Genomic DNA, 10,781 nt, shown 5'->3' with positions numbered 1-10,781 from the left:
AAACCCTAGTGTTACATTAAGTTAAGATTAATTCAACCATTGAACGGCAGTGATATCTTACAATCTCTGTGGATACGATAACAAAACCCGACACTTAAAAACTGTCCCAACAAAATGGCTAATCTGTTTGTTGGTGTGTATTGTTTCTTTGTATATTTTGCAGAATGGAGTCTAGATCTGGAGCTGGTAAGAAGAGAAAAGGAGATGCAACTACTTCCAGGACCGTGCCGATTCAATTCGACAACGACAAGTTCGTAGGCCCGAAACAAGCGGCACGTTACATCGCTTTGGAGAAGCGAAAAATCCTTCCTGAGAGGCGTTTTCTGATCAACCCGCAGGGCACTTACCGAACTTTCGCCGGGTTGATTGACGCCAAGAAGTGGGATAGGCTGATAAGTCCCTTGGAGCATTATGACATTGGTACAGTGCGGGAGTTCTATGCTAACGCACTGCCCGACGACGACGAGCCCCTCACTTGGGTTTCTAGAGTTGCCGGGCGTACTATTCCTTTTGACCGGGATGCGATCAACAGAATCCTAGGGGAACCGCTCCAGCTGGGAGCTGATCAGAGAGACCAGTACCACACCGACCTCAGACTTCATCGAGACGTCGCTGCCATTACCACCGACCTGCTTTTGGCTGGGAGATCGGTTGAGCCGAACCCATCTGGGGTTCCTGTGAGATATCACCGGGAGGACATGACTCCCATGGCTCAGCTGATTCTACTTCTGGTTTTAACCAACATCCAACCCAAATCACACACCTCTACTGTGCCGATTCCAGTGGCACATTTAGTCCATTCCATCCTGACTAATGTTGAGATTGATGTGGCGAGGATAATCGCCAATGAGCTGAAGACTGTGGTTGAGAGTGGGCTGAAATCGGGGGCTCGTGTGAATTGCCCACTGGCCTTCCCGTGTTTGATTATGAGCTTATGTATTCAGGCTAGGGTGAGACTTCCGTCTCGTGGACAGGTTAGGATCCCGGCTCCAATTGATGATCGGTATGTAGCTAAGTATTGTAGAGCTAAGACTACCGCTGGCAGTGCGGCCTCGGGAAGTACTCGGGCTGCTGATGGTCCTAGTGCTTCTTCTCCCGGACTTGATCCGTACCTGAGGGCTGTTTGTGACTACAGTTTTGAGTGGATGGCAGCATCCCAAAGAGCTATGATTGACATGCACAACAGTATGCAGAGGTTGGAGCTGCAAGGTAATGACCCCTCCGGTGCTCGAGCATTGTTAGCGCGTGAGCAGTTTATGCTCAACGCTAATTGGCCTGTGGACAGGCCAGTCTATGGTGAGGGGGAGGGAGCTGAAGCTGATGATGAGGATATTGATGATGAGGCTACCGGTTCTGAAGCCGGTAGTGAAGAGGAGTCTTGAGCCCTTTGTGGGTTAAGTTTTTGAGTATTTGTATTTCAGTTTTTATTATGTCATTTTTATTTGTACTTTCGAATTTTGTATTTTGACCATGGGTTGTACTATTGGGGTGTTTTGTCCCCCACGAACAAAATTTTATTTTTCAGTTAATGTTATTTATGTTTGTTGTTAATTTTGTGTGTTTAATAAATTTTTGGTTGAATGAGTGGCAAACCCTTCTAGATTGGTTGCTCCTCAAGAAGTACCCAATGAAGGTGCATCCGAGCTTGGATGGCAATGATAAGAATAACAAGTGAATGAAGCTAAGGTACATGGTTACCGTCGGCTAGAATTTTAGAATGCATTAGGAACTTTACTCTTTTTGGTAAATTGAATATTGTCTTTGTGCAACATAATTGAATGAATGTTTCATCTAGAACCTAAAACCACAAAGTGTGAGGAAACCTCCATTGTTCACTTAAATGCTGGATTCTAATAAGTTTTGTTGATTCATGTGATTCATTATTTGTCTGTTATTATTGTGAAATTGTGGAAGCAATTAGAAATGATCAAGGCACTTGTTTTCTTTCGAGCATAACTACATCCAAAAACAACTTACCTGTGAGCAGAGAGAGTATTTGTTAACCCCTTTGAGCCTAAACAGTTGAATCTCGGCTTGAAATAAAGCGAGATCTCAAAAATCTTTTTTTTACAACCCGGAAAATATTGATTATTGTTCTTTTGCCGTAAAAAGGTAAGAGCATTCACTTAGGGTGTGGAAGAAATAAGTTGGGGAGAACGAAAAAGAATTGGTAAGCACCACAACTCTTGAAAAAGAAAAGAAAAACCGAGCAAGCATAGAAAAATATATGTATAGAAAATATAGAAAAGAAACATCTGTTTTGTACATTTGATGTGAAAGAAAAGAACAAAAATATAAAGAATGAAAATGAATGCTTGCTTGGAAGAAAAATAGTGAAAAATAAGAGTTGAGTTGTGGAATATGTGTTGTGAAGGTTACAAATAAGAAACAGATGAAACAAGTCGAGTAGTGTGAATAATACTGTGAATGTCTCTTTTGCATCGGCACTTTCGTTTCAATGGCCTTAGAAATGACCCTTGTTTGTTAACCTGACCAAGCTTCAACCGAAAAGCCCTTAGTGATCTTTATGCTTCCACAGTACCATTTTTAATTGATTAGACATTGTATGAATCTGTTTGATTTCTTCATTATTTGTTAGAGAGCGAGATTAGTCCCGCGGTTGCAAACGCGCAAAATCTTCATTCCTGATTCGAAGAGGAGAGATAGGATGATTCATTCAGAAGAGTATTGTTGTAGATAGATAAATATTTTGCATTGCTATTTAAGTTTAAGTTCCTAGGTATTATTTTATTCAAACCGTTGGGAACTTGTATATGCGAATTTCGCTTGTGTTTGAGCCGTTTATCCAACTTCGGAGAAACCGTTTCTTTATGCAAATCCTCTTGTCTTTCAAGAGGCATACTTTGCTTGAGGACAAGCAAGAATCTAGTTGGGGAGAGTTGTTAGATGCCCAAAAGTGCTTATTTGAGCTATCATATGTGGGCATCTTTCACTCTTTTGCCTTGCTAAAATTGTCAAAATCACATTTATTTTACATGGAATGCGTTACATTGATAAACAAGCTTGGTGCCTTTGATGTGTTTGTTATTGTGCAGGAAAGGCATGAATTAATTGATAATAAAGACACAAGAGAATTGGCAAAGGAACCAAAGCAAAGGAGCATTTCATCTGCCTGCTCGCTAGGCGAGGCTGTGGCGAAGAATGGGTTCGTTAGGCGAGCTCCTGGCGAACAGCTCCAGTAAATTAGCAAATTAATTCGCTAGGCGAGCTCATGGCGAAGTCTGCAGCGAATTCATTCTGTTTTGGTGAAAAAGTGCAGCCAGCACTCACTCGCTAGGCGAGGCTCTAGCGAGTCCCCAGCGAGCATTCCAGTAGCTAAACCTCTCAACCTCGCTGGGGGCGAGCTTGGAGCGTTTCCTTCGCTAGGCGAAGGTATGTTCGCTAGGCGAACATGACAGTTTAGCAAGCCCTGTTTGCTCTGGGCGCAGGGGCTTTTTGTGCCCATTTTAGGACCTCGCTAGGCGAGCCATTCTGCTCGCCTAGCGAACATGACAGTTCTGCACTTGTCTATAAGTAGCAGGTGCCACTTTTGGGCACCATACCTCATTTTTACCAACTTTTCCATTTTTTTGTACTTTCTCCTAGATATTTTACAGCATTGCTTTGTGGGAGATTTTATGCCCTAATTTCATTTCTCTTCATCTAGCTACCATCTTCCACAAAAAGAAGGTGGATTCCCATCCAACTTCGATTATTCGACTTGGATGTTGATCAACCCTCTTTTCTTACTTGCCGACCAAGCTACCATGAAAATGAGTAGCTAAGTCTTCCATTTGTCAAGGTTAGATGTAGGTGATTGCTAGCTTTGTGTGTAAATGTAAGGATCCTCATATGTAAACTCTTTAACGGTAAATATATGATGAAAACTTTGTTTTTATTTAAAACTCTTTGTGTTGGTATTTGATCGAGAGATGTTTACCGATTCTTGACCTAGGTTTTCATCCAAACTTGTTTGTTGGCTAGAGATAGTAACGAATGATTTTGTTCACCATAAGGTTGAACCAAAACGTTGTCTTTTTGATAGATTGTGTTCGAGAGAAACAATGGATCAAAATGACAAAACTCACAATGGGTGTTCGAGAGAAACGCATTGAGAGGACTTTGTGAAATTATTTATCATCTAAAGGAGTTTATAAGATTGTTGACCGAGCAAATACATGCAAAGCAAATGTAATCATTGAAACCTAACTTTGACAATATTTCTCATATTAATCAAAACGTAACTTTTACCGCAATTAATTACTTTGTATGCAAGATAACTTGATTAAAACCAAAACCCTAGTGTTACATTAAGTTAAGATTAATTCAACCATTGAACGGCAGTGATATCTTACAATCTCTGTGGATACGATAACAAAACCCGACACTTAAAAACTGTCCCAACAATTGTCTGGGACAAATTTTCTGGATTGGCACCGAAATCTGAGGATTGTCCTCAAACATGATGGAAAGCTGTATGTCTTGGAGAAACCTGTTCCTGAAGAGGAACCTCCTAGTTCTGCACATAAGGTAGAAAGAGATGCTTATAAGAAGCATGTCGATGATGCCAATGAAACTGCCTGTCTCATGCTAGCTACTATGAACTCAGAGTTGCAAAAGCAACATGAGAACATGGCAGCATTCGATATGATCGAACACCTGAAGATGCTCTATCAAGAGTAGGCAAGGCATGAAAGGTTTGAAGTTTCAAAAGCCCTTTTTCAAGGCAAGTTAGCTGAGGGAGCCCATGTAGGTCCCCATGTGCTTAAGATGATTGGGTATGTGGAGAACCTTGAGAGCTTGGGTTTTCTCCTCGGAAAGGAACTTGCGACTGATTTGATCTTGCAATCGTTGCCAGATAGATTTAGTCAATTTGTCCTTAATTTCAATATGAATGATATGGACAAATCTCTTCCTGAACTGCTAGCCATGTTAAGAACTGCTGATCAGAATCTGAAGTCAATAGGGAAGTCCATTCTGATGATCGGAAATGGAAAGAGACAGAACAAAAGACCCACCAAGCATGGTGATAAAGGGAAAGGCAAGGAAGTTGCCAAACCCAAACCCACTGCTCGTGCTTTGAATCCTAATGGAGGCATAACAAAGGAAGTCACCTGCTTCCTTTGCGGTAAGACCGGACACTGGAAGAGAAATTGCCCAAAGTACCTGGAAGATAAGAAGAATGGAGTAGAGACTTCAACTTCAGGTATTTTTATTATTGAAATTAATTTATCTACTTATGCATCATGGATATTAGATACTGGATGCGGTTCTCACATTTGTACCAATGTGCAGGGGCTAAAAAGGAGTAGAGATTTGGAAAAAGGTGAAGTTGACCTACGAGTTGGCAATGGAGCAAAGGTTGCTGCTTTAACCGTAGGAACTTATGTATTAACTTTACCTAGTGGTTTAATAATTCAGTTAGAGAAATGTTATTATGTACCTGCAATTAGCAGGAATATTATTTACGTTTCTTATTTAGACAAGTTTGGTTTTTCATTTATAATAAAGAACAATTCTTGCTCCATTTATTTGAACGATATATTCTATGCTACTGCACAAATGAACAATGGCCTATATGTCCTTGATCTTGAAATGTCTATTTATAACATTAATATTAAAAGGATGAAATCTAATGAGTTAAATCCAACTTACCTTTGGCATTGTCGATTAGGCCACATAAATGAGAAACACATTTCCAAACTCCATAAAGATGGACTCTTGGACTCTTTTGATTATGAATCATATGAGACATGCAGATCTTGTTTAATTGGAAAGATGACAAAGTCTCCATTCATAGGAAAAGGTGAAAGATCTAATGATCTTTTGGCCCTCATACATACTGATGTATATGGACCATTGAACATACCAGCCAGAGGAGGTTTTCAGTACTTCATCACATTTACTCCTCCTGGAACACCCCAATGGAATGGTGCATATGAGAGAAGAAATCGAACCTTGTTAGACATGGTCTGATCCATGATGAGTCACGCCGATCTTCCAAACTCCTTTTGGGGACATGCACTATTGATAGCAGCTTACACACTTAACTTGTTCCATCCAAAAAGGTTGAGAAGACACCATATGAGATATGGAGTGGTAAGAAACCACATATGTCTTACATGAAGATTTGGGGTTGCGAAGTTTATGTGAAACGAAAAATTTCAACTAAGCTTGAGCCCAAATCTGACAAATGCTTATTTGTGGGGTATCCTAAAGAAACAAGAGGGTATTACTTCTACAATCCTTCGGAGGGCAAAACGTTTGTCGCTCGAACTGGAGTTTTCCTAGAAAAGGATTTTATTTCCAAAGGAATCAGTGGGAGGAAAGTAGAGCTTGAAGAAATTCAAGAATCACAAAGCATTGATACACCCATGGAGGAATTAGAGCAGGAAACACAAGTAGTTATGAAAGAGCAACCTGCTCAAGTAGAACAAGACTAGTGTATGTCAAATAGGATACATCACCTACCTGAGAGATATGGATATCTCATAACTGATCAAGGTGATGTATTACTCATGGATCAAGATGAGCCTGTGACCTACCAAGAGACCATAACTGGTCCTGAGTTTGAGAAGTGGCTAGAAGCCGTGAAATATGAAAATGATTCCATGTACACAAACCAAGTTTGGACCTTGGTAGAGCCTCCTGTAGGAGTTAACCGTATAGGATGCAAGTGGGTCTTTAAAAAAAAGACTGACATGGATGGTAAAGTAAATACCTATAAGGCAAGACTGGTTGCAAAAGGATATAAATAAATTCATGGGGTTGACCATGATGAAACCTTTTCACCAGTTGCAATGCTTAAATCTGTTCGGATTTTACTTGCTATCGCTGCATATCATGATTATGAAATATGGCAGATGGATGTCAAAACTGTTTTCCTTAATGGGAATCTTCTTGAGGATGTGTACATGACATAACCTGAAGGATTTGACATACCAGAAGAAGCCTAAAAGATATGTAAGTTACAAAGATCAATCTATGGATTGAAGCAAGCTTCCAGAAGCTGGAATCTTCATTTTGATGAAACAGTAAAACAATATGGATTCATCAAGAACCAAGATGAGCCTTGTGTCTACAAGAAGGTTAGTGGGAGCATGATCGTTTTCCTGGTATTATATGTAGATGACATATTACTCATTGGAAACGATGTCCCTACCCTGTAACAAGTCAAGTCTTGGTTGGGGAAATGCTTTTCTATGAAGGACCTAGGTGAAACAGCCTATATATTAGGAATCAGGATCTATAGAGATAGATCATAAAACTGCTTGGCCTAAGTCAGAGTACATACATAGACAAAATGCTGAGATGCTTTAATATGCATGATTCCAAGAAAGGATTCATACCTATGCAACATGGCTTGTGTCTATCAAAAACACAATCCCTTTCAACTAAGGGAGAAAGGGATCGCATGAATAAGATTCCATATGCATCTGCAATAGGATCTATCATGTATGCCATGTTATGTACTCGACCAGATGTCTTGTATGCTTTAAGTGCAATGAGTAGGTACCAATCTGATCCCGATGATGCTCATTGGGTAGCTGTCAAGAATATCCTTAAGTACTTGAGAAGGACTAAGGACTCATTCTTGATATATGGAGGTCCGGAAGAGCTTGCTGTAATTGGATACACCGATGCTAGCTTCCAGATAGATAAGGATGACTTTAGATCACAATCTGGTTATGTGTTTTGCTTAAACGGTGGCGCTGTGAGTTGGAAAAGTTCAAAGCAAGATACAATTGCTGATTCTACAACCGAGGCCGAGTATATTGATGCCTCAAGTGCATCAAAGGAAGCTGTTTGGATCAAAAAGTTCATTAGTGAACTTGGCATAGTTCCTAGCATTATGGATCACACTGGTCTCTATTGTGATAACAATGGTGCTATCGCACAAGCTAAGGAGCCTAGATCTCACCAACGATCCAAACACATACTTAGGCGTTATTACCTCATTCGAGATATAATAAATAGAGGAGATGTGAAAATATGTAGAGTACCTACACTTGACAATATTGCTGACCCACTGACAAAGCCTCTTGCGCAGCAGAAGCATGATGGCCATACTAGATCTATGGGCATTAGGGGTATGCTTGATTGGCTCTAGTGCTAGTGGGAGATTGTTGGTGTAAGCCCTAGAGGCCAATACTTTTGGTACTTGTATCGAATTATTTATTAATAATAAAAGGCTTTTTCTTTATTACGTTTGTCTAATAAAGTCCCTAGAATAGATAGTCCGTTTAATGTAGCAAGTGTGACTTAATCATGAGATCATATTAAACATAAGGACACTATTCTTAAAGTATCCATAGTCGAGCTTTATTGTGAAGTGGGATAACATTAAAGCATTAAGACTATTATGTATATAGATTGATGATCACATCTCAGGGATCATGGATAAGGAGTTATCAAGTCTTAAACATAGGTATGAATATTAAGAGTAATATTTATACTTGACTGACCCGCTATGAGAATACTATATAGAATGTTATGCAAAGTGTCATAAGTTATTATCATGGTGATAATGGTGTATACCACCCTTTGACCTGAAACCACTATGGACCCTAGATGTAGAGTCAAGTGCCTTACTGCTGATCAAACGTTGTCCGTAACTGGATGACCATAAAGACAGTTGATGGGTACTCCACGAAGCATGCTGAGGGATATGAGTGACCTAGATCGAATTTGCCCATCATGGGTAACAGGATAAATGTCTACGGGCCCAATATTGAACTGGACAAGGATGACATGGTCTATGCCTTGTGTTCAATATAGACATAAAGGCAAAAGGGTAATCATACACATAAGTATTGTCACAAAAGGATTTGTCAGATCACATGACATTTTCGTGTCTTGGGTAGCAGTGATGTGTTGCTAGATACCGCTCACTGTTTATTATGTTAAATACGTGATTTAATATAATTACTAATGTCATGAAAACCTACAGGGTCACACACAAAAGGACGAATTGATGAGAGATAGAGTAACTAAAGAACACCATAAGGTAAATTGCACTTAAGTGAATTGTAGAACATCGTAAGGTACGGTGTACTTAAGTAGAATACGAAATATGGTAAGGTACCACACGCTTAAGTGATTTTGGCATATCATAAGATATGGGCCACATACACTTAAGTGGGCTTTTTAGCTTGCAGCCCACACAAGTGGTTCTATAAATAGAACCCTCGTGCAGAAGCATTTGAGTAGTTGCAATTTCGTTTCTCTCTCTCTCTCTCTCTCTCAAAGCATTCATTCATAGCAGCTAACACTGAGATCAAAGGAATCCGTTCGTGTGGACTGAGTAGAGGCGTTGTCACCATTCAACGTTCGTGATCGCTGTAGATCTGCATCAAAGGATTCAATCACCACAAGAGGTAACGATTCTATCACTGATCATGCCCATTCGTAAGAATCACTAAAGAAGAATTTTTTTAAATTCCGCTGCATTTTGGATCACTCTTCTCCTTCAAAATGCACTGCTGGTTGGTTAATGAATGCTTTGAGTTGTGAATGTGAAGTTAGCTTGTTAGGCCGTGATTCCGTATTCATATATGTTAACTCTTTTTGGGTTGTGACTTGTAGATTGTGGCTGCAGGATATTGCACATTGTTGGACATGATTATTTCCGCTATCAAACTTGTAAGGCAAAATTGGTTATAGGTTGTTAACGTTTAGCAGTTTAAAATTCATTTGGCTTTGATGTAGTTAAGTGAAAATTACAAAAATGTTGTCATTTCCATGATTACATGTTTGTGTGAATGTTGGTATAGTGATACTGCCAACATTATTTTGAAATGTTACTACTAGATCTTAAAAGTTATTCATGCATATGTGGTTGGTTTGCTGATGTAAATGGTGGTTGCTGCAGATTATGGATGCCCTGTTATGTCTCGAGTGATCTCCTGCATGACCGTGGCTAATATTTTGTTGCTTAACTGCTATGATTTGGTGTTGGTTTTTCCTGTCATGTGGATGCTAGGACTTGGTGTTGGATTTGAATCTATACTTCATTAATTTGTATGTGTGGACCGAAATGTACCTTTTTATTGATAGGGTTTGCAGAATATAGTGCTTATGATATATGGGAATGAAAGCCAACAATTGCTAATACCGAAGACCTTCTCTATCCATATAAACTTAGGATGTAAGAAGTTTCTGGTTTACCGTAGAGACCTTCAAATCAATAGTTGAGATATCCAATGTGTGTTGCTGGAGAAGGTCAGTTAACTTGTATGCAATAGTTCCAAGATGATCAACATAATTCACAAGGGCTCCCACAACGCAATCTTTCAGGTTATAAAGTACCATTTGTTTCTGTTCACCATGGAGATGGGATTTTTCACAGTATTCTTCAGCAGAATAAAGTTGAGGCCTCAGGTTCTTCTTATATGCAGTCAGCTGAAAAAAACTTGTTAGCTTCCCTGCTAGGTTAGTTTTCAGTTGTTCAAATGAAACTCAATTAAGTTCATGCATTGCTACTGTAGCGGTGTATTCGTCGCTATATGATCTATCGATTAAATCATAAGCTATGAGATACATTGAAATTTCGAGTCGCCACCGCACTTTTATTTATCCAAAGGACTGGCTAAAAAGCGAACAAAAGCCTAAGAAGTTTTACACGTAGAAAACTAATAAAAAGATCAGAGAGTCTGGGTAAGGGGTAAATTACGCAATGGGAAGGTGTTAGGCACCCACTACGTCCTAGGTACTCCTAGGGAGCCCTTTTCACACTTGTTGTAAAAGATTGTTATTTGTTATGACATAAAGATTGTGCAAAC

The sequence above is a fragment of the Lathyrus oleraceus genome, chromosome 7 (assembly GCF_024323335.1).
Source record: "Lathyrus oleraceus cultivar Zhongwan6 chromosome 7, CAAS_Psat_ZW6_1.0, whole genome shotgun sequence".
In the NCBI taxonomy this organism is placed as follows: domain Eukaryota; kingdom Viridiplantae; phylum Streptophyta; class Magnoliopsida; order Fabales; family Fabaceae; genus Lathyrus; species Lathyrus oleraceus.
Note: the sequence above shows the minus strand (reverse complement) of the source record.